The sequence below is a fragment of the Oncorhynchus gorbuscha genome, linkage group LG01, assembly GCF_021184085.1.
Source record: "Oncorhynchus gorbuscha isolate QuinsamMale2020 ecotype Even-year linkage group LG01, OgorEven_v1.0, whole genome shotgun sequence".
Taxonomy (NCBI): domain Eukaryota; kingdom Metazoa; phylum Chordata; class Actinopteri; order Salmoniformes; family Salmonidae; genus Oncorhynchus; species Oncorhynchus gorbuscha.
In genome coordinates this window covers 65,160,094-65,187,142 of record NC_060173.1, presented here as the reverse complement: position 1 = coordinate 65,187,142, position 27,049 = coordinate 65,160,094, and the positions used below count along the sequence as shown (strand labels likewise).

Sequence of the window (27,049 nt, the reverse complement as noted above, 5' to 3'; positions counted from 1 at the left end):
GTGGTAGGGAGGCGAGCAGGCCAGAGGTGGATGAACGCAGTGCCCTTGTTTGGGTGTAGGGCCTGATCAGAGCCTGGAGGTACTGAGGTGCCGTTCCCCTCACAGCTCCGTAGGCAAGCACCATGGTCTTGTAGCGGATGCAACTGGAAGCCAGTGGAGAGAGCGGAGGAGCGGGGTGACGTGAGAGAACTTGGGAAGGTTGAACACCAGACGGGCTGCGGCGTTCTGGATGAGTTGTAGGGGTTTAATGGCACAGGCAGGGAGCCCAGCCAACAGCGAGTTGCAGTAATCCAGACGGGAGATGACAAGTGCCTGGATTAGGACCTGCGCCGTTTCCTGTGTGAGGCAGGGTCGTACTCTGCGGATGTTGTAGAGCATGAACCTACAGGAACGGGCCACCGCCTTGATGTTAGTTGAGAACGACAGGGTGTTCTCCAGGATCACGCCAAGGTTCTTAGCGCTCTGGGAGGAGGACACAATGGAGTTGTCAACCGTGATGGCGAGATCATGGAACGGGCAGTCCTTCCCCGGGAGGAAGAGCAGCTCCGTCTTGCCGAGGTTCAGCTTGAGGTGGTGATCCGTCATCCACACTGATATGTCTGCCAGACATGCAGAGATGCGATTCGCCACCTGGTCATCAGAAGGGGGAAAGGAGAAGATTAGTTGTGTGTCGTCTGCATAGCAATGATAGGAGAGACCATGTGAGGTTATGACAGAGCCAAGTGACTTGGTGTATAGCGAGAATAGGAGAGGGCCTAGAACAGAGCCCTGGGGGACACCAGTGGTGAGAGCGCGTGGTGAGGAGACAGATTCTCGCCACGCCACCTGGTAGGAGCGTCCTGTCAGGTAGGACGCAATCCAAGCGTGGGCCGCGCGGGAGATGCCCAACTCGGAGAGGGTGGAGAGGAGGATCTGATGATTCACAGTATCGAAGGCAGCCGATAGGTCTAGAAGGATGAGAGCAGAGGAGAGAGAGTTAGCTTTAGCAGTGCGGAGCGCCTCCGTGATACAGAGAAGAGCAGTCTCAGTTGAATGACTAGTCTTGAAACCTGACTGATTTGGATCAAGAAGGTCATTCTGAGAGAGATAGCGGGAGAGCTGGCCAAGGACGGCACGTTCAAGAGTTTTGGAGAGAAAAGAAAGAGGGGATACTGGTCTATAGTTGTTGACATCGGAGGGATCGAGTGTAGGTTTTTTCAGAAGGGGTGCAACTCTCGCTCTCTTGAAGACAGAAGTGACGTAGCCAGCGGTCAGGGATGAGTTGATGAGCGAGGTGAGGTAAGGGAGAAGGTCTCCGGAAATGGTCTGGAGAAGAGAGGAGGGGATAGGGTCAAGCGGGCAGGTTGTTGGGCGGCCGGCAGTCACAAGACGCGAGATTTCATCTGGAGAGAGAGTGGAGAAAGAGGTCAGAGCACAGGGTAGGGCAGTGTGAGCAGAACCAGCGGTGTCGTTTGACTTAGCAGACGAGGATCGGATGTCGTCGACCTTCTTTTCAAAATGGTTGACGAAGTCATCTGCAGAGAGGGAGGAGGGGGGGGGAGGATTCAGGAGGGAGGAGAAGGTGGCAAAGAGCTTCCTAGGGTTAGAGGCAGATGCTTGGAATTTAGAGTGGTAGAAAGTGGCTTTAGCAGCAGAGACAGAGGAGGAAAATGTAGAGAGGAGGGAGTGAAAGGATGCCAGGTCCGCAGGGAGGCGAGTTTTCCTCCATTTCCGCTCGGCTGCCCGGAGCCCTGTTCTGTGAGCTCGCAATGAGTCGTCGAGCCACGGAGCGGGAGGGGAGGACCGAGACTGCCTGGAGGATAGGGGACATAGAGAGTCAAAGGATGCAGAAAGGGAGGAGAGGAGGGTTGAGGAGGCAGAATCAGGAGATAGGTTGGAGAAGGTTTGAGCAGAGGGAAGAGATGATAGGATGGAAGAGGAGAGAGTAGCAGGGGAGAGAGAGCGAAGGTTGGGACGGCGCGATACCATCCGAGTAGGGGCAGTGTGGGAAGTGTTGGATGAGAGCGAGAGGGAAAAGGATACAAGGTAGTGGTCGGAGACTTGGAGGGGAGTTGCAATGAGGTTAGTGGAAGAACAGCATCTAGTAAAGATGAGGTCGAGCGTATTGCCTGCCTTGTGAGTAGGGGGGGAAGGTGAGAGGGTGAGGTCAAAAGAGGAGAGGAGTGGAAAGAAGGAGGCAGAGAGGAAAGAGTCAAAGGTAGACGTGGGGAGGTTAAAGTCGCCCAGAACTGTGAGAGGTGAGCCGTCCTCAGGAAAGGAGCTTATCAAGGCATCAAGCTCATTGATGAACTCTCCGAGGGAACCTGGAGGGCGATAAATGATAAGGATGTTAAGCTTGAAAGGGCTGGTAACTGTGACAGCATGGAATTCAAAGGAGGCGATAGACAGATGGGTAAGGGGAGAAAGAGAGAATGACCACTTGGGAGAGATGAGGATCCCGGTGCCACCACCCCGCTGACCAGAAGCTCTCGGGGTGTGCGAGAACACGTGGGCGGACGAAGAGAGAGCAGTAGGAGTAGCAGTGTTGTCTGTGGTGATCCATGTTTCCGTCAGTGCCAAGAAGTCGAGGGACTGGAGGGAGGCATAGGCTGAGATGAACTCTGCCTTGTTGGCGGCAGATCGGCAGTTCCAGAGGCTACCGGAGACCTGGAACTCCACGTGGGTCGTGCGCGCTGGGACCACCAGATTAGGGTGACCGCGGCCACGCGGTGTGGAGCGTTTGTATGGTCTGTGCAGAGAGGAGAGAACAGGGATAGACAGACACATAGTTGACAGGCTACAGAAGAGGCTACGCTAATGCAAAGGAGATTGGAATGACAAGTGGACTACACGTCTCGAATGTTCAGAAAGTTAAGCTTACGTAGCAAGAATCTTATTGACTAAAATGATTAAAATGATACAGTACTGCTGAAGTAGGCTAGCTGGCAGTGGCTGCGTTGTTGACTTTGTAGGCTAGCTGGCAGTGGCTGCGTTGTTGACACTACACTAATCAAGTCGTTCCGTTGAGTGTAATAGTTTCTACAGTGCTGCTATTCGGGGGCTATCTGGCTAGCTAGCAGTGTTGATTACGTTACGTTGTGTTACAAGAACGACAATAGCTGGCTAGCTAACCTAGAAAGTCGCTCTAGACTACACAATTATCTTTGATACAAAGACGGCTATGTAGCTAGCTATGTAGCTAGCTACGATCAAACAAATCAAACCGTTGTACTGTGATGTACTTCGCTGTGGAGCGAAGCGGAATGCGACCGGGTTGTTGAGTGCGGAGGTTCTATTCGGTATACGTTGGCTAGCTGTTGGCTAGCTAGCAGTGTCTCCTACGTTAAGGATGACAAATAGCTGGCTAGCTAACCTCGGTGAATTAAGATAATCACTCTAAGACTACACGCTCTAAACTACACAATTATCTTGGATACGAAGACAGCAAAGACAACTATGTAGCTAGCTAACACTACACTAATCAAGTCGTTCAGTTGAGTGTAATAGTTTCTACAGTGCTGCTATTCGGTAGACGGTGGACGTTTGCTAGCTGGCTAGCTGCTGGGCAGATAGCAGTGTAGGCTACGTTAGGCCGACGAAATACGATAATTACGCAATTATATTTGATACAAAGACGGCTATGTAGCTAGCTAAGAAGAAATTGCTAAGATTAGACAAATCAAACCGTTGTACTATAATGAAATGTAATGAAATGTAATGAAAAGTTATACAACCTGCGGACCGAAGTGAGGATGCGACCACTCGCTCCAACCCTCCCAGCTACATATTTGAATCCTTTTCTGTTTTTTGTGAAAATGTTGCATGCTGAAAGCCAGACATAAATCCTATGCTAGGCTATCAAAACTGTTACACAAATGCTTGTTTAGCTATGGTTCAAAAGCATATTTTGAAAATCTGAGATGACAGTGTTGTTAACAAAAGGCTAAGCTTGAGAGCAAATAGATTCATTTCATTTCATTTGCGATTTTCATGAATAGTTAACGTTGTGTTAAGCTAATGAGCTTGCAGATAGATTTACACAATCCTGGATACAGGTTTTTTCCGAAGCGAAACGTGACGCAGAAAACGGAGCGATTTGTCAACACGAATAATATTTTTTGTAAAAACGGAACATTTGCTATCTAACTGAGAGTCTCCTCATTGAAAACATCTGAAGTTCTTTAAAGGTAAATTATTTTATTTGAATCCTTTTCTGTTTTTTGTGAAAATGTTGCCTGCTGAATGCTAACACTAAATGCTACGCTAAATGCTATGCTAGCTATCCATACTGTTACACAAATGCTTGTTTTGCAATGGTTGAGAAGCATATTTGGAAAATCTAAGATGACAGTGTTGTTAACAAAAGGCTAAGCTTGAGAGCAAATAGATTAATTTAATTTCATTTGTGATTTTCATGAATAGTTAACGTTGTGTTATGGTAATGAGCTTGAGGCTGTAGTCACGATACCAGATCCGGGATGGCTCGACGTAAGAAGTTAAACAAGCCATACAAAGCTGGTTACAATCTCAATTTTATCCTCCAGAAAATATAGAACTAATGTTATGGTTAAACTCAAATATACTCATTAATAAAAATAAAAAATCTTTATGGATTAAAAAAAAAAGTATTAAATAAACGGTGGAGTTATGGCACATATGCTACTGTCGAAAATATATGGGAATGTTTGCTTGTCCAAACTTAGTGTCACGACTTCCGCCGAAGTCGGCTCCTTTCCTTGTTCGGGCGGCATTCGGCGGTCGACGTCACCGGCTTTCTAGCCATCGCCGCTCCATTTTTCATGTATCTATTTGTTTTGTCTTGTGCCCTGCACACCTGGTTTTCGTTCGCCAATAAATCTACATGTATTTATTCCTCTGTTCCCCATCATGTCTTTGTGTGAGATTGTTTGTGTTACGTATGTATTGTTGACGCGCCAGACTGGCTTGTTTTTCTGTGTTATTTTTCACAAAGATGTTAATTGTTAAACATAATTCTGGTGACTGTTTTGCGCGTTTTGCACTTTTGCCTAAATAAAATGTGCGCCTGTTCACAAATCTCTGCTCTCCTGCACCTGACTTCGCTACCAGTACGCACATATCTGACAGAATCCTACACCTACCATGGAGACAGCAGGAGCAGGTACCAAGGTCAGAGGAGAAGAGGAGCACGTCCAGGAACACGCGGCAATGCTACATCATCTCGGTGCCATGACGGATTGCGTTGTCCAGACCATGGATCGCTTGGAGAGACAGGAAGTCTTGTCTCATACCTCTTGGGGAGAGCTCAGGAGTGGGCAAACGCAGTCTGGAGAGAGGAAGACGTGGCGTTGGACCACTTCGAGGAGTTCATCCGCCGCTTCCGGGCCGTCCTTGACCATCCATTGGTCCCTCTGGGAGTCGAGGCAGCAGGCAGGGCACTCTGGCGACATCCAAGGTGAGTCTGCACCACTCTCATCCAGAGTCCTCTGTTGTCCACCTGTTTGTACCTGTTTGTTTCCCTGAGTTCTCCCCGCATTCCCAGCATAAGGCGCTCGCCGATTCAGGCGCAGCTGGGAATTTTATCGACAGAGCGTTAGCTCTTAGTTTAGGGATCCTCATAATTCCTGTTGATAGACCTTTCCCGGTTCATTCTCTGGGTCGACCCTTAGGGTCCGGGCTAATCAGGGAAGCCACCATCTCCCTGGCCATGGAGACACAGGGGGGGGGGTGGTTCACATGGAGAGAATCAATCTCTTTCTCATTGACTCTCCTGCGTTTCCCATGGTACTAGGCCTTCCCTGGTTGGCTCGTCATAACCCCACCATTTCCTGGCAATAGAAGGTTCTTGCGGGATGATCGCGAGAGTGCCTGGGGAGGTGTGTAGGGGATTCCATTGGTGCTAACACGGTGAAAAGTCCAGACCAGGTCTTCACTGTGCGCATTCCCCCAGAAAACAGTATGCCGATTTGGCTGCCGCCTTCTGTAAAAAGAAGGCGACTCAATTACTACCCCATCGACGGGGGGATTGTGCGATAAATCTCCGGGTACACGCTTCACTTCCCAGGAGTCACGTGTATTACATTTACATTTACATTTAAGTCATTTAGCAGACGCTCTTATCCAGAGCGACTTACAAATTGGTGCATTCACCTTATGACATCCAGTGGAACAGTCACTTTACAATAGTGCATCTAAATCTTAAAGGGGGGGTGAGAGGGATTACTTATCCTATCCTAGGTATTCCTTAAAGAGGTGGGGTTTCAGGTGTCTCCGGAAGGTGGTGATTGACTCCGCTGTCCTGGCGTCGTGATGGAGTTTGTTCCACCATTGGGGGGCCAGAGCAGCGAACAGTTTTGACTGGGCTGAGCGGGAGCTGTACTTCCTCAGTGGTAGGGAGGCGAGCAGGCCAGAGGTGGATGAAAGCAGTGCCCTTGTTTGGGTGTAGGGCCTGATCAGAGCCTGGAGGTGCTGAGGTGCCGTTCCCCTCACAGCTCCGTAGGCAAGCACCATGGTCTTGTAGCGGATGCGAGCTTCAACTGGAAGCCAGTGGAGAGAACGGAGGAGCGGGGTTTATTTGTCACGTGCGCCGAATACAACAGGTGTAGACCTTACGGTGAAATGCTTACTTACAGACTCTAAACAATAGTGCGGAGAAAAATAAGTATGTGTGTGTGTGTGTGTAGGTAAGTAAATAAATAAAACAACAGTAAAAAGACATTTGAAAATAAGAGTAGCAAGACTATATACAGACACCGGTTAGTCCGGCTTATTGAGGTAGTATGTACATGTGGGTATGGTTAAAGTGACTGTGCATATATGATGAACAGAGAGTAGCAGTAGCGTAAAAGAGGGGTTGGTGGGTGGTGGGACACAATGCAGATAGCCCAGTTAGCCAATGTGCGGGAGCACTGGTTGGTCGGGCCAAATTGAGGTAGGATGTACATGAATCTATAGTTAAAGTGACAATGCATATAAAATAAACAGAGAGTAGCAGTAGTGTAAAAGAGGGGTTGGGAGGGGGTACACAATGCAAATATGGCTTGGGGGCAAAAACTCTTGAGAAGCCTTTTTGTCCTAGACTTGGCACTCCGGTACCGTTTGCCATGTGGTAGCAGAGAGAACAGTCTATGACTGGGGTGGCTGTGGTCTTTGATAATTTTCAGGGCCATCCTCTGACACCGCCTAGTGTAGAGGTCCTGGATGGCAGGTAACTTTGCCCCAGTGATGTACTGGGCCACCTTCTTTAGTGCCTTGCGGTTGGAGGCCAAGCAATTGCAGTGCCGATGCAACTGGTCAGGATGCTCTCGATGTTGCAGCTGTAGAACCTTTTGAGGATCTCAGGACCCATGCCAAATCTTTTTAGTTTCCTGAGGGGGAATAGGCTTTGTCGTGCCCTCTTCACGACTGGCTTGGTGTGTTTGGACCATTCTAGTTTGTTGTTGATATGGACACCAAGGAATTAGAAGCTCTTAACACTTCCTCTACACCCCCTTCGATGAGAATGGGGATGCGCTCGGTGCTCCTTTTCCTTTAGTCCACAATCATTTCCTTAGAGATTGCATCATCTATGGATCTGTTTGGGCGGTATGCAAATTGGAGTGGGTCTAGGGTTTCTGGGATAATGGTGTTGATGTGAGCCATTACCAGCCTTTCAAAGCACTTCATGGCTACCGACGTGAGTGCCACGAGTCTGTAGTCATTTAGGCAGGTTGCCTTTGTGTTATTGGGCACAGGGACTATGGTGGTCTGCTTGAAGTATGTTGGTATTACAGACTCAGACAGGGAGAGGTTGAAAATGTCAGTGAAGACACCTGCCAGTTGGTCAGCACATGCCCTGGTAATCCATCTGGCCCCGCAGCCTTGTGAATGTTGACCTGTTTAAAGGTCTTACTCACTTCGGCTATGGAGATCGTGATCACACAGTCATCTGGGGAGGTGTGTAGGGGATTCTGTTGGTGCTAACACGGTGAAAAGTCCAGACCATGTCTCCACCGTGCGCAGTCGTCCGGTCGTGTGGGAGCTGGACAAGGACATTGAGCAGGTGTCGCACACAGAGCCCGCTCCCCTCCAGTGTCCCGTCGGGCATCAGTACGTTCCGTCTGCTGTCCGTGACCAGTTGATCAATTGGGCCCACACATCACCCTCCTCTGGTCATCCGGGGATCGGTCTGACTGGGAAGTACTGGTGGCCCACCTTGGCTTGGGACGTAAGGGTTTATGTTTCCTCCTGCTCTGTGTGTGCTCAGTGTAAGGTTCCTAGACACCTGCCCAGAGGTAAGCTACATCACTTACCCGTTCCACAACGGCCTTTGTTACACCTGTCGTTGGATTTTCTAATGGATCTTCCTCCCTAACAGGGAAACACCACGATCCTGGTCGTTGTGGATGGTTTCTCTAAGTCCTGTCATCTCCTCCCTCTGCCCTGTCTCCGTACGGCCCTACAAACTGCGGAGGCCCTGTTTACACACATCTTCCGGCACTACGGTGTGCATTCCATGTCCATTCCATATGGATATAGTGTCTGATCGAGGTCCCCAGTTCACGTCGAGAGTCTGGAGGGTGTTCATGGAACGTTTGGGGGTCTCGGTCAACCTTACCTCGGGTTTCCGCCCCGAGAGTAATGGGCAGGTGGAGAGAGTGAACCAGGATGTGGGCAGGTTTCTGTGGTCCTATTGCCATGACTGGCCAGGGGAGTGGGCGGCATTCGTGCCCTGAGCAGAGATGGCGCAGAACTCGCCCCGCCACTTCTCCACTAATCTCTCCCCCTTTGTGGGTTTTAGGGTACCAGCCGGTTCTGGCACCGTCGCATCAGAGTCAGACCGAAGCTTCTGCGGTTGATGACTGGTTCAGACGCGCGGAGGAGACCTTGGAAGCCGCCCATGGTCACCTCCAGCAGGCCGCGCTGTGCCTGAAGACCAGCACCGACAGTCACCGCAGTGAGGCCCCGGTGTTCGCACCGGGCAGGGTATGGCTCCCGATCCAAAACCTGCCCCTTCGCCTGCCCTGCCGGAAGCTGGGTCCGCGGTTTGTGGAGACATTGAAAGTCCTGAGGAGAGTGAACGAGGTATGTTACAGGTTACAGCTTACCATATTAACCCTTCGTTCCATGTGTCTCTCCTCAGGCCGGTGGTGGCTGGTCCGCTCCAGGTGTCTGAGATGCGGGAGGTTCCTTCGCCCCCTCTGGACATCGAGGGGGCCCTGGTGTACTCTGTCCGTTCCATCCTGGATTCAAGGCGTCGGGCGAGGGGCATTCAGCCGCCGGAACCCAGCACCTGTCCTCCGGACCATACCCCTCCCACTCCATGAGGTGCTGGGTTCCGGTGGCTGATGTATTGGACCCTGAACTGCTGTGGGAATTCCACCGTCGCCAGCCGGTTCGACCTGCGTCTCGCCCTCTGGGTCATCCCTGAGGTACTGTCACGACTTCCGGCCTCGGGGACGACCCAGAGGGCTCCTCTCCTTGTCTGGGCGGCGTTCGGCGGTGTACGTCACCGGCTTTCTAGCCTTTGCCGCTCCATTTTTTCATGTATGCATTTGTTTTGCCTTGTTCCCTGCATACCTGGTTTTCATTCCCCAATCAATCTACATGTATTTATTCTTCTGTTCCCCATCATGTCTTTGTGTAAGATTGTTAGTGTTACGTGTGTATTGTTGACACGCCAGACTGGCTTGTTTTTCCATTTCTTGTTTAAACATAAATCTTGTGACTGTTTTGCGCATTTTGCACTTTTGCCTAAATAAAGTGTGATCCTGTTCACAACCCTCTGCTCTCCTACTTCACTACCAGTACACACACATCTGACACTTAGAACCAACTGATTGCAGCATTACCACAAAACGGAGGAGGCAAGTGGAAAGTGAGAAGGTAGGGAATTTGTTTGCCTGCCATATCTTTAAGATACGTACTGGCTAAAAGGAATTGGAATGAATACAAAAATATACCAGTTTAATGTGAGGACAAAAATGTTGACGGCTGTGACATACAGGTTGCAAAATAAATGGGAAGAGATTTTCGATGTACTGATTCCATGGCACATGATATGAATTGATACAAAAAACAACACATGATTCAACACTTCAGATTTTTCAATTTAAATGATTATACAAACATCTTGCAACTAACAAAATGCTGTATACAGTTGAAGTTGGAAGTTTACATACACCTTAGCCAACTACATTTAAACTCAGTTTTTCACAAAAAACAGTCGGGAATGGTGATACAGTGAATTATCAGTGAAATAATCTGTCTGTAAACAATTGTTAGAAAAAATACTTATGTTATGCACAAAGTAGATGTCCTAACCGACTTGCCAAAGCTATAGTTTGTTAACAAGAAATGTGTGGACTGGTGGAATGACCCCAACCTAAGTGTATGTAAACTTCAGACTTCAACTGTATATGGGGCATACAACAATTTCAGCTCTGTAGATTTTGCAGCAAAGAGTCAGAATCACTAGATCATTTATTCTGGTATTGCCCCTATGTAGCTTGTTTCTGGTCATAGTTTCAGGAATGGTTAAAAAAACATTCACTTAAAATTAACCGTACAAATAACAGTGTTGGGTGATTTAGAAAGCCATAGTCAGTCAATAAATAATATGATATTTACTCGTAGGAAAAGGTTGAATCCTTAGCTCACAATCTGTGGATACTATACGATTAGAAAGGTTCAACATTTATGTAAAATATCGAAAAACACAATCGAAAAATATATGGCTACATGGAAACCAAACAATGGTGGTCTATGGTGATACAGTAGGTGGGATGTGCTGAGAGTGGCTGAGGGGTGGGATTAAATAATTGATGTTTGGTAATGTATTATTGTTATGTGACTGCTTTATATAAAAGTACCATGTATGTAAAATGTGTATGTAAAATGTATATTCTTGTAGCAGAAAAGCTGTAAAAAAAAAAAAAAGATGTCCACCAAAGAGGGTGGATTGGTTAATTTTAAAAAAGCAATAAAAGAAATTACAAATAAATAGCACTCCACATTAGTCAAGACACATCCGAGGGAGCTTATGTCAGTGGGGGTCGATGACAAAAAAGCAATGAACCAACAACTAATTCCTGAAGAACACCATCCCAGGATAAAATCCATTCCGTGTCTAACCTGATGATGTATTCCTCCCATCCCATACATGTGTTTCAGACATAAGGAAGTGGATGGCTGCAAACTTTCTACTTTTAAACTCGGACAAAACAGAGATGCTTGTTCTAGGTCCCAAGAAACAAAGAGATCTTCTGTTGAATCTGACAATTAATCTTAATGGTTTTACAGTCTTCTCAAATAAAACTGTGAAGGACCTCGGCGTTACTCTGGACCCTGATCTCTCTTTTGAAGAACATATCAAGACCATTACAATGACAGCTTTTTTCCATCTACGTAACATTGCAAAAATCAGAAACCTTCTGTCCAAAAATGATGCATAAAAATTAATCCATGCTTTTGTCACTTCAAGGTTAGACTACTGCAATGCTCTACTTTCCGGCTACCCGGATAAAGCACTAAAATAAACTTCAGTTAGTGCTAAATACGGCTGCTAGAATCCTGACTAGAACTAAAAAATGTGATCATATTACTCCAGTGCTAGCCTCTACACTGGCTTCCTGTCACAGCAAGGGCTGATTTCAAGGTTTTACTGCTAACCTACAAAGCATTACATGGGCTTGCTCCTACCTACAGTGCCTTGCGAAAGTATTTGGCCCCCTTGAACTTTGCGACCTTTTGCCACATTTCAGGCTTCAAACATAAAGATATAAAACTGTATTTTTTTGTGAAGAATCAACAACAAGTGGGACACAATCATGAAGTGGAACGACATTTATTGGATATTTCAAACTTTTTTAACAAATCGAAAACGGAAAAATTGGGCGTGCAAAATTATTCAGCCCCCTTAAGTTAATACTTTGTAGCGCCACATTTTGCTGCGATTACAGCTATAAGTCGCTTGGGGTATGTCTCTATCAGTTTTGCACATCGAGAGACTGAAATTGTTTCCCATTCCTCCTTGCAAAACAGCTCGAGCTCAGTGAGGTTAGATGGAGAGCATTTGTGATCAGCAGTTTTCAGTTATTTCCACAGATTCTCGATTGGATTCAGGTCTGGACTTTGACTTGGCCATTCTAACACCTGGATATGTTTATTTTTGAACCATTCCATTGTAGATTTTGCTTTATGTTTTGGATCATTGTCTTGTTGGAAGACAAATCTCCGTCCCAGTCTCAGGTCTTTTGCAGACTCCATCAGGTTTTCTTCCAGAATGGTCCTGTATTTGGCTCCATCCATCTTCCCATCAATTTTAACCATCTTCCCTGTCCCTGCTGAAGAAAAGCAGGCCCAAACCATGATGCTGCCACCACCATGCTTGACAGTGGGGATGGTGTGTTCAGGGTGATGAGCTGTGTTGCTTTTACGCCAAACATAACGTTTTGCATTGTTGCCAAAAAGTTCAATTTTGGTTTCATCTGACCAGAGAACCTTCTTCCACATGTTTGGTGTGTCTCCCAGGTGGCTTGTGGCAAACTTTAAAAGACACTTTTTAAGGATATCTTTAAGAAATGGCTTTCTTCTTGCCACTCTTCCATAAAGGCCAGATTTGTGCAATATATACGACTGATTGTTGTCCTATGGACAGAGTCTCCCACCTCAGCTGTAGATCTCTGCAGTTCATCCAGAGTGATCATGGGCCTCTTGGCTGCATCTCTGATCAGTCTTCTCCTTGTATGAGCTGAAAGTTTAGAGGGACGGCCAGGTCTTGGTAGATTTGCAGTGGTCTGATACTCCTTCCATTTCAATATTATCACTTGCACAGTGCTCCTTGGGATGTTTAAAGTTTGGGAAATCTTTTTGTATCCAAATCCGGCTTTAAACTTCTTCACAGCAATATCTCAGACCTGCCTGGTGTGTTCCTTGTTCGTCATGATGCTCTCTGCGCTTTTAACGGACCTCTGAGACTATCACAGTGCAGGTGCATTTATACGGAGACTTGATTACACACAGGTGGATTGTATTTATCATCATTAGTCATTTAAGTCAACAGTGGATCATTCAGAGATCCTCATTGAACTTCTGGAGAGAGTTTGCTGCACTGAAAGTAAAGGGGCTGAATAATTTTGCACGCCCAATTTTTCAGTTTTTGATTTGTTAAAAAAGTTTGAAATATCCAATAAACGTCATTCCACTTCATGATTGTGTCCCACTTGTTGTTGATTCTTCACAAAAAAAATACAGTTTTATATCTTTATGTTTGAAGCCTGAAATGTGGCAAAAGGTCGCAAAGTTCAAGGGGGCCGAATACTTTCGCAAGGCACTGTAGGTAGGAGCTGTAGGTTAGTAGGTTGGTCCTGCCGTACATACCTACACGTATGCTACGGTCACAAGACGCAGGCCTCCTAATTGTCCCTAGAATTTCTAAGCAAACAGCTGGAGGCAGGGCTTTCTCTTATAGAGCTCCATTTTTATGGAACGGTCTGCCTACCCATGTCAGAGACGCAAACTCGGTCTCAACCTTTAAGTATTTACTGAAGACTCATCTTATCAGTGGGTCATATGATTGAGTGTAGTCTGGCACAGGAGTGGGAAGGTGAACGGAAAGGCTCTGGAGCAACGAACCGCCCTTGCTGTCTCTGCCTGGCCGGTTCCCCTCTTTCCACTGGGATTCTCTGCCTCTAACCCTATTACAGGGACTGAGTCACTGGCTTACTGGGGCTCTCTCATGCCGTCCCTGGAAGGGGTGCATCACCTGAGTGGGTTGATTCACTGATGTGGTCATCCTGTCTGGGTTGGCGCCCCCCCTTGGGTTGTGACATGGGTGAGATCTTTGTGGGCTATACTCAGCCTTGTCTCAGGATGGTAAGTTGGTGGTTGAAGATATCCCTCTAGTGGTGTGGGGGCTGTGCTTTGGCAAAGTGGGTGGGGTTATATCCTTCCTGTTTGGCCCTGTCCAGGGGTGTCCTCGGATGGGGCCACAGTGTCTTCTGACCCCTCCTGTCTCAGCCTCCAGTATTCATGCTGCAGTAGTTTATGTGTCGGGGGGCTAGGGTCAGTTTGTTATATCTGGAGTACTTCTCCTGTGCTATTCGGTGTCCTGTGTGAATCTAAGTGTGCGTTCTCTAATTCTCTCCTTCTCTCTTTCTTTCTCTCTCTCTCTCGGAGGACCTGAGCCCTAGGACCATGCCCCAGGACTACCTGACATGATGACTCCTTGCTGTCCCCAGTCCACCTGACCGTGCTGCTGCTCCAGTTTCAACTGTTCTGCCTTATTATTATTCGACCATGCTGGTCATTTATGAACATTTGAACATCTTGGCCATGTTCTGTTATAATCTCCACCTGGCACAGCCAGAAGAGGACTGGCCACCCCACATAGCCTGGTTCCTCTCTAAGTTTCTTCCTAGGTTTTGGCCTTTCTAGGGAGTTTTTCCTAGCCACCGTGCTTCTACACCTGCATTGCTTGCTGTTTGGGGTTTTAGACTGGGTTTCTGTACAGCACTTTGAGATATCAGCTGATGTACGAAGGGCTATATAAATACATTTGATTTGATCCCCCCCCAGACGGAAATGTGTTGCGCATTGTCTGAGTGATTGACAAACTCCCATGATGCCTTGCAATGGTTGGGGATGCTAGTCTGCTCTGACAGTTGGTGGGAAAGACTGGGGCTGCTTGGCTTGTGCTTCTGCTTTTTAATCGGTTGGCAGTCTCCTCTTGATTGGGCCTCTGCCTGCCTGTCCCTGAGGAGTCTCCCCAGCGCAGTCACCGGAGACGGGCTGTAATGGTGTCTGAAAGGCCAGCTAGAGCTGCCGAGCAGCTGACACAGATGCTAACTTCCAAGGAGAGAGCCCTGCCCTGCCCTGCCCTGCCCTGCCCCCCCATACATTATTATTATTATTTTTATTTTACCCCCTTTTTCGTGGTATCCAATTGTTTATAGTTACTATCTTGTCTCATCACTACAACTCCCGTACGGGCTCGGGAGAGACGAAGGTCGAAAGCCATGTGTCCTCCGAAACATACTCAACCAAGCCGCACTGCTTCTTAACACAGCGCGCATCCAACCCGGAAGCCAGCCGCACCAATGTGTCGGAGGAAACACCGTGCACCTGGCAACCTGCTTAGTATGCACTGCGCCCAACCCACCACAGGAGTCGCTGTGCGCGAGGTCGCGGCCGGCTGCGACAGAGCCTGGGCTCGAACCCAGCTCCCCCCATATATTCTGATGGTGTTAAATGATTCAATAAGGATGTTTGGGTGACTTGAGGTGGGTTGTGTGGGATTTCTGCCTTGAATGACAAATTTAGTATAATGTCTTCAGATCTCCTCTCAATTACTAACATGGTCAAATGAGCTTGTTGGGCTATTGCATCACACCAATACCGACCATACTCACCAGTGAGTTTCCTTTATATTTCCCCTTATTGCTATACTTTCATCTACAGTCCACCGTAAAATCACGGTACCAAAATGTCATGATACTTATGATACCAACATTATAATACCGTAGTATTGTTACATATGATACTACCATTATTCTCAGCCCTACCGATCTAAAGAACCTGTTGGCGCCAGTTATATAATGTTTATAAAGTCAGTTATTTATAACTTGAGTAAAAAAATGAAGCAACAGCAACTCGTCTTTTGTATGCACCAGTTCAATAAAGTCAATCTAATTTAGCAGTGATGGTGAGCGGGGATGGAGACCCTGATCAGTCTTCTGTTGTTACATGCTGTGTCTGAATCCTGGCTGAGGAAGATCACCAAAAATTCTGATATTTTCATCCCAAACTACAACATTTTCAGACAAGATAGAACTGCCAAAGGGGGCGGTGTTGCAATAGAGTTCTGTCCTACTATCCAGGTCTGTACCCAAACATTTTGAACTTCTACTTTTAAAAATCCACCTCTCTAAAAATAAGTCTCTCACTGTTGCCGCCTGCTATAGACCACCCTCTGCCCCCAGCTGTGCTCTGGACACCATATGTGAACTGATTGCCCCCCATCTATCTTCAGAGCTCGTGCTGCTAGGCGACGTAAACTGGAACATGCTTAACACCCCAGCCATCCTACAATCTAAACTTGATGCTCTCAATCTCACACAAATTATCAATGAACTTACCAGGTACCTCCCCAAAGCCTTAAACACGGGCACCCTCATAGATATCATCCTAACCAACTTGCCCTCTAAATTCTCCTCTGCTGTCTTCAACCAAGATCTCAGCGATCACTGCCTCATTGCCTGCATCCGTAATGGTTCAGCGGTCAAACGACCTCCACTGATCACTGTCAAACGCTCCCTGAAACACTTCAGCGAGCAGGCCTTTCTAATCGACCTGGCCGGGGTATCCTGGAAGGATATTGATCTCATCCCGTCAGTACAGGATGCCTGGGTATTTTAAAAAATGCCTTCATAACCATCTTAAATAAGCATGCCCCATTCAAGAAATTTAGAACCAGGAACAGATATAGCCCTTGGTTCTCCCCAGACCTGACTGCCCTTAACCAACACAAAAACATCCTATGGCGTTCTGCATTAGCATCGAACAGCCCCGTGATATGCAGCTGTTCAGGGAAGCTAGAAACCATTATACCCAGACAGTTAGAAAAGCCAAGGCTAGCATTTTCAAGCAGAAATTTGCTTCCTGCAACACTAACTCAAAAATGTTCTGGGACACTGTAAAGTCCATGGAGAATAAGAACACCTCCTCCCAGCTGCCCACTGCACTGAAGATAGGAAACACAGTCACCACTGATAAATCCACCATAATTGAGAATTTCAATAAGCATTTTTCTATGGCTGGCCATGCTTTCCACCTGGCTACTTCTACCCCGGTCAACAGCACTGCACCCCCCACAGCAACTCGCCCAAGCCTTCCCCATTTCTCCTTCTCTCAAATCCAGTCAGCTGATGTTCTGAAAGAGCTGCAAGTCAGCCGGGCTAGACAATCTGGACCCTTTCGTTCTAAAATTATCTGCCGAAATTGTTGCCATCCCTATTACTAGCCTGTTCAACCTCTCTTTCGTGTCGTCTGAGGTTCCCAAAGATTGGAAAGCAGCTGCGGTCATCCCCCTCTTCAAAGGGGGGGACAGTCTTGACCCAAACTGCTGCAGACTTATATCTATCCTACCTTGCCTTTCTAAGGTCTTTGAAAGCCAAGTCAACAAACAGATTCCCGACCATTTCGAATCTCACCATACCTTCTCTGATATGCAATCTGGTTTCAGAGCTGGTCATGGGTGCACCTCAGCCACGCTCAAGGTCCTAAACGATATCTTAGCCACCATCGATAAGAAACATTACTGTGCAGCCGTATTCATTGATCTGGCCAAGGCTTTCGACTCTGTCAATCACCACATCCTCATCGGCAGACTTGACAGCCTTGATTTCTCAAATGATTGCCTCGTCTGGTTCACCAACTACTACTCTGATAGAGTTTAGTGTGTCAAATCGGACGGTCTGCTGTCCGAAAATCTGGCAGTCTCTATGGGGGTGCCACAGGGTTCAATTCTTCGATCGACGCTCTTCTCTGTATACATCAATGATGTATACGCTGCTGGTGAGTCTCTGATCCACCTCTACGCAGACGACACCATTCTCTATTCTTCTGGCCCTTCTTTGGACACTGTGTTAACAACCCTCCAGGCAAGCTTCAATGCCATGCAACTCTCCTTCCGTGGCCTCCAATTGCTCTTAAATACAAGTAAAACTAAATGCATGCTCTTCAACCGATCGCTGCCTGCACCTGCCCGCCTGTCCAACATCACAACTCTGGACGGCTCTGACTTAGAATACGTGGACAACTACAAATACCTAGGTGTCTGGTTAGACTGTAAACTCTCCTTCCAGACCCACATCAAACATCTCCAATCCAAAGTTAAATCTAGAATTGGCTTCCTATTTCGCAACAAAGCATCCTTCACTCATGCTGCCAAACATACCCTTGTAAAACTGACCATCCTACCAATCCTCGACATCGGCGATGTCATTTACAAAATAGCCTCCAATACCCTACTCAACAAATTAGATGCAGTCTATCCCAGTGCAATCTGTTTTGTCACCAAAGCCCCATATACTACCCAACATTGCGACCTGTACTCTCTCGTTGGCCGGCCCTCGCTTCATACTCGTCGCCAAATCCACTGGCTCCATGTCATCTACAAGACCCTGCTAGGTAAAGTCCCCCCTTATATCAGCTCGCTGGTCACCATAGCATCACCCACCTGTAGCACACGCTCCAGCAGGTATATCTCTTTATTTCGTTTTAATTTTTTTATTTCACCTTTATTTAACCAAGTAGGCAAGTTGAGAACAAGTTCTCATTTACAATTGCGACCTGGCCAGGATAAAGCAAAGCAGTTCGACACAAACAACGACACAGTTACACGTGGAGTAAAACAAACATACGGTCAATAATACAGTATAAACAAGTCTAAATACGATGTGAGCAAATGAGGTGAGATAAGGGAGGTAAAGGCAAAAAAAAGGCCATGGTGGCAAAGTAAATACAAAATAGCAAGTAAAACTGGAATGGTAGGTTTGCAGTGGAAGAATGTGCAAAGTAGAAATAATGTGCAAAGTAGAAATAAAAATAATGGGGTGCAAAGGAGCAAAATAAATAAATTAATTAATTAAATACAGTAGGGAAAGAGGTAGTTGTTTGGGCTAAATTATTGGTGGGCTATGTACAGGTGCAGTAATCTTTGAGCTGCTCTGACAGTTGGTGCTTAAAGCTAGTGAGGGAGATAAGTGTTTCCAGTTTCAAAGATTCTTGTTATTCGTTCCAATCATTGGCAGCAGAGAACTGGAAGGAGAGGCGGCCAAAGAAAGAATTGGTTTTGGGGGTGACTAGTGAGATATACCTGCTGGAGCGTGTGCTACAGGTGGGAGATGCTATGGTGACCAGCGAGCTGATATAAGGGGGGACTTTACCTAGCAGGGTCTTGTAGATGACATGGAGCCAGTGGGTTTGGCGACGAGTATGAAGCGAGGGCCAGCCAACGAGAGCGTACAGGTCGCAATGGTGGGTATCATATGGGGCTTTGGTGACCAAACGGATTGCACTGTGATAGACTGCATCCAATTTGTTGAGTAGGGTATTGGAGGCTATTTTGTAAATGTAAATGACATAAATTACATTTGTAAAAGAACTTCGGATGTTTTCAATGAGGAGCCTCTCAGTTAGATAGCAAATGTTCATTTTTCCCAAAATTATTATTCGTGTAGGAGAAATCGCTCCATTTTGTTCATCACGTTTGGCTAAGAAAAAAAAAACTAAAAGTCAGTCATTACAACGCCAAACCATTTTCCAAATTAACTCCATAATATCGACAGAAACATGGCAAACGTTGTTTATAATCAATCCTCAAGGTGTTTTTCACATATCTATTCGATGATAAATCATTCGTGGCAGTTGGGTTTCTCCTCGGAAGCAAATGGAAAAATACACGCAGCTGGAGATTACGCAATAATTGCAACGGAGGACACCAAGCGAGCACCTGGTAGATGTAGTGTAAAATAGTAAATCTTCCAATGATATGCCTGCAAATACGTCACAATGCTGCAGACACCTTGGGGAAACAACAGAAAGTCTAAGCTCATTCCTGGCCCATTCACAGCCATAAAAGGAGACATTGGAACACAGCGCCTTCAAAATCTGGGGCACTTCCTGTTTGAAATTTCATCTTGATTTCGCCTGTAGCATCAGTTCTGTGGCACTCACCGACAATATCTTTGCAGTTTTGGAAAGTCAGAGGGTTTTCTTTCCAAAGCTGTCAATTATATGCATAGACGAGCATCTTTTCATGACAAAATATCTTGTTTAAAACGGGAACGTTTTTTTTATCTAAAAATTAATAGAGCGCCCCCTATATCCAAGAAGTTAAGCATGTTCCGGTTTAGGTCGCCTAGCAGCACAAGCTCTGAAGATAGATCGGGGGCAATCAGTTCACATATGGTGTCCAGAGCAAAGCTGGGGGCAGAGGGTGGTCTATAGCAGGCGGCAACGGTGAGACACTTGTTTTTAGAGAGGTGGATTTTTAAAAGTAGAAGTTCAAATTGTTTAGGTACAGACCTGGATAGTAGGACAGAACTCTGCAGGCTATCTTTGCAGTAGATTGCAACACCGCCCCCTTTGGCAGTTCTATCTTGTCTGAAAATGTTGTAGTTTGGGATTAAAATTTCAGAAATTTTGGTGGTCTTCCTAAACCAGGATTCAGACACAGCTAGAACATCCGGATTGGCAGAGTGTGCTAAAGCAGTGAACAGAACTTAGGGAGGAGGCTTCTAATGTTAACATGCATGAAACCAAGGCTATTACGGTTACAGAAGTCATCAAAAGAGAGCGCCTGGGGAATAGGAGTGGAGCTAGGCACTGCAGGGCCTGGATTCACCTCTACATCGCCAGAGGAACAGAGGAGGAGTAGGATAAGGGTACAGCTAAAGGCAATAAGAATTGGTCGTCTAGAACGTCTGGAACAGAGAGTAAAAGGAGGTTTGCGTGGGCAATAAATTAGCTTCAAGGTATAATGTACAGACAAAGGTATGGTAGGATGTGAATACAGTGGAGGTAAACCTAGGTATTGAGTGATGAAGAGAGAGATATTGTCTCTAGAAACATCATTGAAACCAGGAGATGTCATCGCATGTGTGGGTGGTGGAACTAATAGGTTGGATAAGGTATAGTGAGCAGGACTAGAGGCTCTTCAGTGAAATAAGCCAATAAACACTAACCAGAACAGCAATGGACAAGGCATATTGACATTAAGGAGAGGCATGCTTAGTCAAGTGATCAAAAGGGTCCAGTGAGTAGAGGTTGGTTGGGGTCACGGCGATTTAGACAGCTAGCCGGGCCATCGGTAGCAAGCTAGCATAGGATGGAGGTCTGTTATTAGCCACCTCGTGCGTTTCCGTCGGTAGGATTAGTGGGGTTCCGTGTGGTAGAGGGGATGAATCCAAATCACACACACAAAAAAATAGATATAGTTATAGAGGCCCAAGAAAAAAACAAGAAAAAAAATGTCCGATAGGTCTATTCAGATAGCAGCCGATAAGACAGCTAACGGTTAGCGGACCGCGGATGGGCGTTCAGGTAACGTCGCGACGGAGGAGCCAGCCGGATAACTCCTTCGGGTAGATAACGTCGGCAGTCCAGTTGTGAAGGCCCGGTGGGCCTCCGCGTTGGCAGTAAAACGGGTCCGGATAGGTAATTGTAGCCCAGGAGTGACTGATGGAACTCTTCAGCTGGCTAGCTCTGGAATAATTTATGTTTGCTCCGGAATCGACGAAGGCCGATAGTCACACGGATAGCAGCTAGTTAGCTGCGAGATTGAAATCCAGGGACATAGAGAGAAAAATAGGTCCGGTATGTTCCGTTCCGAGCCGCGCTGTACAAAACTGGCAAACTTTGTCGAGCTAAAGGATAGCTAGCTGATGACCACAAACCGTGGTTAGCTGAATACTAACAATTAGCCAGTAAAGAAGATAACTAGCTTCTGATTAGCTTCTGGCTATCTTCTGGCTCGCTTCTGGATTAGCTTCTGGCGAGCTTCTGGTTAGCTTCTGGCTATCTTCTGGTTAGCTTCTGGCTATCTTCTGGCTAGCTTCTGGTTAGCTTCTGGCTATCTTGTGGTTAGCTTCTGGCTATCTTCTGGCTAGCTTCTGGTTAGCTTCTATGGAGGATTACAGATTTGAGGTAAATAATACTTTTTTATAAATATAAATTGGTGAGGCGGATTACAGGAGACTGTTTTGACGATGAGTTTATGGAAAATAAAAAAATATATATAAAAAGGTATGCAAAAAAAGTTGTAAATATATATATATACGGGACACGACAAGACGAGGACAAAAGACGTCTGAACTGCTATGCCATCTTGGATGAATCTCTCTAGTCACCCCCAAAACCAATTCTTTCTTTGGCCGCCTATCCTTCCAGTTCTCTGCTGCCAATACTGGAACGAACTACAAAAATCTCTGAAATTGGAAACACTTATCTCCCTCACTAGCTTTAAGCACCAACTATCAGAGCAGCTCACAGATTACTGCACCTGTACATAGCCCACCTATAATTTAGCCCAAACAACTACCTCTTTCCCTACTGTATTTATTTTATTTATTTATTTATTTTGCTCCTTTGCACCCCATTATTTGTATTTCTACTTTGCACATTCTTCCACTGCAAATCTACCATTCCAGTGTTTTACTTGCTATATTGTATTTACTTTGGCACCATGGCCTTTTTTTGCCTTTACCTCCCTTATCTCAACTTATTTGCTCACATCGTATATAGACTTGTTTATACTGTATTATTGACTGTATGTTTGTTTTACTCCATGTGTAACTCTGTGTCGTTGTATGTGTCAAACTGCTTTGCTTTATCTTGGCCAGGTCGCAATTGTAAATGACAACTTGTTCTCAACTTGCCTACCTGGTGAAATAAAGGTGAAATAAAAATAAATAAATAAATATTTGTGCATATATATATATATATATATATATATAAAACCAGGAGCATAGGCCAGTCTGAGTATAGGCTTTGCAAGTTCGCTGTCATGCAGCAGGGCCAGAGATAAAAACAGCTTTGCGACAGGCATTCATTCTTGCACCTTTACAACTAAGGAAATGTCTTGTCTCGAGCTAAAACGGTTACAAAAATATGACTCCTATAACCAGAGCTACATTTTCTTTCTTCCTGTGCAAATTGATATAATTTCACAAACGATGTCACAGGTAATTTTAAACTAATCCCACTAATTATTGGTTTTATATTGCTCAGTCATGTTACCTAGCTAGCTGAGAATCTGGTAACTTGACAGTAGGCATAATCACATTTTATTGGCACAAGTAGAAAGGAAAAGGGTCTGCTACTCAAGAGATGTGCTTCAAATGTAGGATTCATATAAGCCAAACTATATAAAAAATCTTTCTCTTTCTGGTGCTCATTACATTCTGATGGTGCTTTCACGTTTTTAAAGTTGGGAACAGTGTGTGTATGTTTGAGAGAGATTGGTGTGTGTGTGTGTGTGTGTGTGTGTGTGTGTGTGTGTGTGTGTGTGTGTGTGTGTGTGTGTGTGTGTGTGTGTGTGTGTGTGTGTGTGTGTGTGTGTGTGTGTGTGTGTGTGTGTGTGTGTGTGTTGTGACGGCCCTGAATTTTTCTGAACCGTCTCAGTGCAGCTCCTTCCAATAGGGCGCTTTCCCTTTAATTCCCAATTAAATAGCCAGCATCAGCTGCGCGAAAGGGGGGTGCTGATGGAGACGTGACTGAGGATGTGTTCAACCCTCAGTTCCCGAAGCTTCTCTATTCCGTTGTTTTGTTGCCGTTAAACGTGTGTTTTGTTGCCTAATAGAGTTTACCCAGGATCGGATCCACTCTTTGCGTCCCTGGACTACACCTCTCCGTTCTTCGTGGCCTTTCTCCGCGGGAGATCTATTGGCGGATTGGATTGTCTGACTGACCGACTGACTACCACCTTTTTGTATACGGTATTTCATTTGTTTTGATGTGATATATACTGTGATTTATGTAGTTAGTTGTAGTTGAGGACTTATTAAGAGTGATACGCTTTAAAGTTCTGTGGTAAACTTATTGTTCTATTGATGGTATGATTAATACTGGGTTTATGCTACACGGAATGAACGGACAAACATTGCGTGACAGAAGTCACTTGAGTTCCCTGAACTCTACCGGGCAGGACTCTTTTTAGGCCCGAGGTACAGGACATTTCTGGAGGAACCAGAACTCATTGAGTTATATTATTATATGTGTGTGTAATCATTGATGTTGTTAATACAACCCACGCAAAAGAGTATAGTTGTTTTTGAAGTTCTTTCCAATGTTTTAAGGGTTTATGAAAAGTTGATTTCCATCCTGACTTTTACATAAGTCCTTTGTATTGGTGTAGACTTGACGGACCAGATGGGACTCATTCCCACCCAAACTAAAAGGAGAAACCAATGTTTTCTCTGGTAGGCACAACCTACCTGGCACCCCTATAAATAATAACCTCAAGTCAAAACCGTTACTGTGTGTGTGTGTGTGTGTGTGTGTGTGTGTGTGTGTGTGTGTGTGTGTGTGTGTGTGTGTGTGTGTGTGTGTGTGTGTGTGTGTGTGTGTGTGTGTGTGTGTGTGTGTGTGTGTGTGTGTGTGTGTGTGTGTGTGTGTGTGTGTGTGTGTGTGTGTGTGTGTGTGTGTGTGTGTGTGTGTGTGTGTTTTTACGAGAGAGGGAGACAGAGAGAGAGACTGTGAGGGAGGGAAAGTGTGTCTGTGTGTTAACTGAAGAGTAGAACGTTTCATGCAGTGTTTTCCCCTCACTGCCACAATAACATGCAGATCATTATGCATGTATATTCCATCCTCCCGTTCCTCCAGCCAAATCACAGGTAAACCTTTGTAAATATGAGCAGATTAGCCATTCTATGCAGTATTCTATTATACAGTGTGAAGTTAAATTCAGTATGTGTTGTATTGAGTATAAGTGTGAATATCAGTGACAGGTTTTTTTGTAGCACATGCACATAACGTTTAGAAAATGGGAACAAGCGTCCAGGAGACGGGGCTAACAGGCCACAGACGTTTTTCCCCGTGGTCCTATTTGGTATCGTGATACTTGGCCTGGTATTGTATTATTAGTAAAATGTTATCGTGACAACACTAATTAAAGTAGCATCACGTTATACACTAACGGACTGCTCTTCTGACCTTCAGGCTCCATTTCAGGGCCCTAAAACATCATGTGTTGCTGGACACTACAGGAGTGACCATCTATCGACGTTGCCCTATCGACCAGCATCAACTCATACAGTCTGCTCACAAAGACAAAGGCACAGCTCAGGGAGCTGCCGCTGGTACTGGACTCTTCTTCACGCTGATTTTAATTGGCACATTCGTCATGCAAAGGTAGAAGTCAGCTTTGCAGCACACTATGACAGTAGAGCCCAAGGGAAGTCTCAGAGGGTTTGCAGGTCCAGAGACCCACTACTAATGTAATACAGATAAGAGGAACACCGCATCTGTGAGAAAGGAGTAGGAGAGTAGAAGCTGCAGGGAGAATAGAAAATATATAGATAGAGGGAGAGAGAGGTAGAGACGCAGGGGGTAGAGAGTCAGTGGAAGGAATAAGGGAGGGAGTGGATAAACAGATAAGCGGGGTTGGAAGGAAAGAAGGAAGGAAAGAGGGGAGATTAAACATATTGTATCATGTATTATCCATTGTCCTGTCATTTCACGTTAGCGACGATTCCTACCTCTGCCAATATGAGATGTTGGTGTAACAACTCCCAATACAAGTTGTCTTCGAAAATATTTAGCTATACCTAGCCACTTCCTGACAAACTTACTGTAGATTCACCTCAAACACTGATGAATACCTGAACAGCCATCATCATCTTAAGCCAAGGTCCCTGCTGATCCAGTCTCCCTAGGCGCCCTTTATCAAAGGCTGCCCCTGGGAATTAAACCCACCATTACGTCTCTATGGACTGTATGTCTCTAACCCAGACGGTTCACATGGCCCCAAATTAAAGTATCATAAATGCATACAAATATATGGAACAAGGTCTCCATCAGGAATGCTCTGATTAATGACCTCCCGAATTCCACTTGGGACTGCTCCGTGGTATAGCTACGGTCCTTCAGTGTGTGTGTATGCATGTGTGTATTTAAGTGTGTGTGTGTGTGCGTGTTTGTGTGTGTGTGTGTGTGCGAGAGTGATATCTGGTAGTTTGCTCTGAGAGCTAGGAAGGAGACGCTCTCCTTTCCTACTCTCACATCCACAAAAGTCTGAATCTCATCACAACATTGGAAGGAGAATGACATCAAAATTCTGAGTGACCAGTAACAACCAGATATTAGAGGAAATAAAAGCAACATTGTGAACTGATACACAGAATGCCATTAAACTGCTGAAAGACAGTCATGGGCAAATATTGGAGAAAATTACAGCAACATCATGGCATGACATCCAATGTATTACAGCAGAGAAAATGGCCAACCCCACGTTTTATGGAGTTACAGAACACACATTACAGACAGGGTGAAAACTACACCTTGAAGAGCAAGCCGGAGCCGTTATCACAATAGCATTTTGGAGAAAATAAAACACTGAGGTGCTAGAAAGCGAGTCATACGCCAATACAGATGGATGACAAATGACATTCAACCAAAAATCCAAGCATGACTCAAGACAAAATACTACATTACATTCATTCAAGGACTTACAAAACATGTACAGTGAGCACAACAACCCACCAATTAAACACAGATAAGAGAGCCCAGTTCAAGAATCATTAAACGATAACACGATATTTCACAGCATGTCCAAGAATCACATGAGCATGGAGCTTTAGCTACACACACATACACAAAAATGTGTGTACACACACTCACACACAGGCAGTGTGGGTTGACTAGCTAGCTAACACGGCTGCTGAATGGGCATCCTGCCGTTGAATAGCATCCATTGATTCTCTCAGATCAAACCCACTTCCTCCTCTCAACTATACTGCACGTAACCCCTCAAGGGCTGAAAGTGTGTGTGTGTAGGCGTGTGTGTATGCCTGCACACTAATGCATGTTTGTGCATGCTAGGACATTAGGGGTTGGTGAGTACACAGCCCCCCCTCAGACACAGCCCCCCCCCCCCCCCCCCCCCCCCCCCCCCCCATAAGAGGATACATTTTGCTGAATTACGGAGCTTAATGGAATAAAGACATGGCGGCTAGTAGGTTTAAGCGCATTGGTGTCAGGTCCTGTCCTGTCCATGAGACACAGGATGCCACGGCAGGCCGTGACCCAAGGCCACACCAGTATTAAGTCAGTATGACATGAAAGCGGTGTTAACCACCTCTTGCTAAGCTTCACAGAGAGAGCTCTGTCCCGAATGACAGCCACTATCAGTGCGAGATCTCAGGGATGAGAAATGGAGAGGTAATGTCATTTATCTGTGCGCTTCTACTAATGTTCGCTCCCAGGGAAGTACAAAATTGAGATAAAAGCAAGCTTTGGTGCTGGATGTTCTGATAAGCTCGCAGGATTGGACATGAGAGCATCGAGCTGAAACGCATTAGGCATATCCATGTGCTTTATCTCAGTATCTTAA

The 27,049-nt window shown here is 45.9% G+C and overlaps 1 protein-coding gene across 1 annotated transcript in view; it reads right to left on the bottom strand.

The window, feature by feature from the left end:
• Window positions 1-27,049, bottom strand: part of LOC124041052 (tomoregulin-2-like) — a 170,898-nt gene that overhangs the window by 125,115 nt on the left and 18,734 nt on the right. The window lies entirely within an intron of this gene.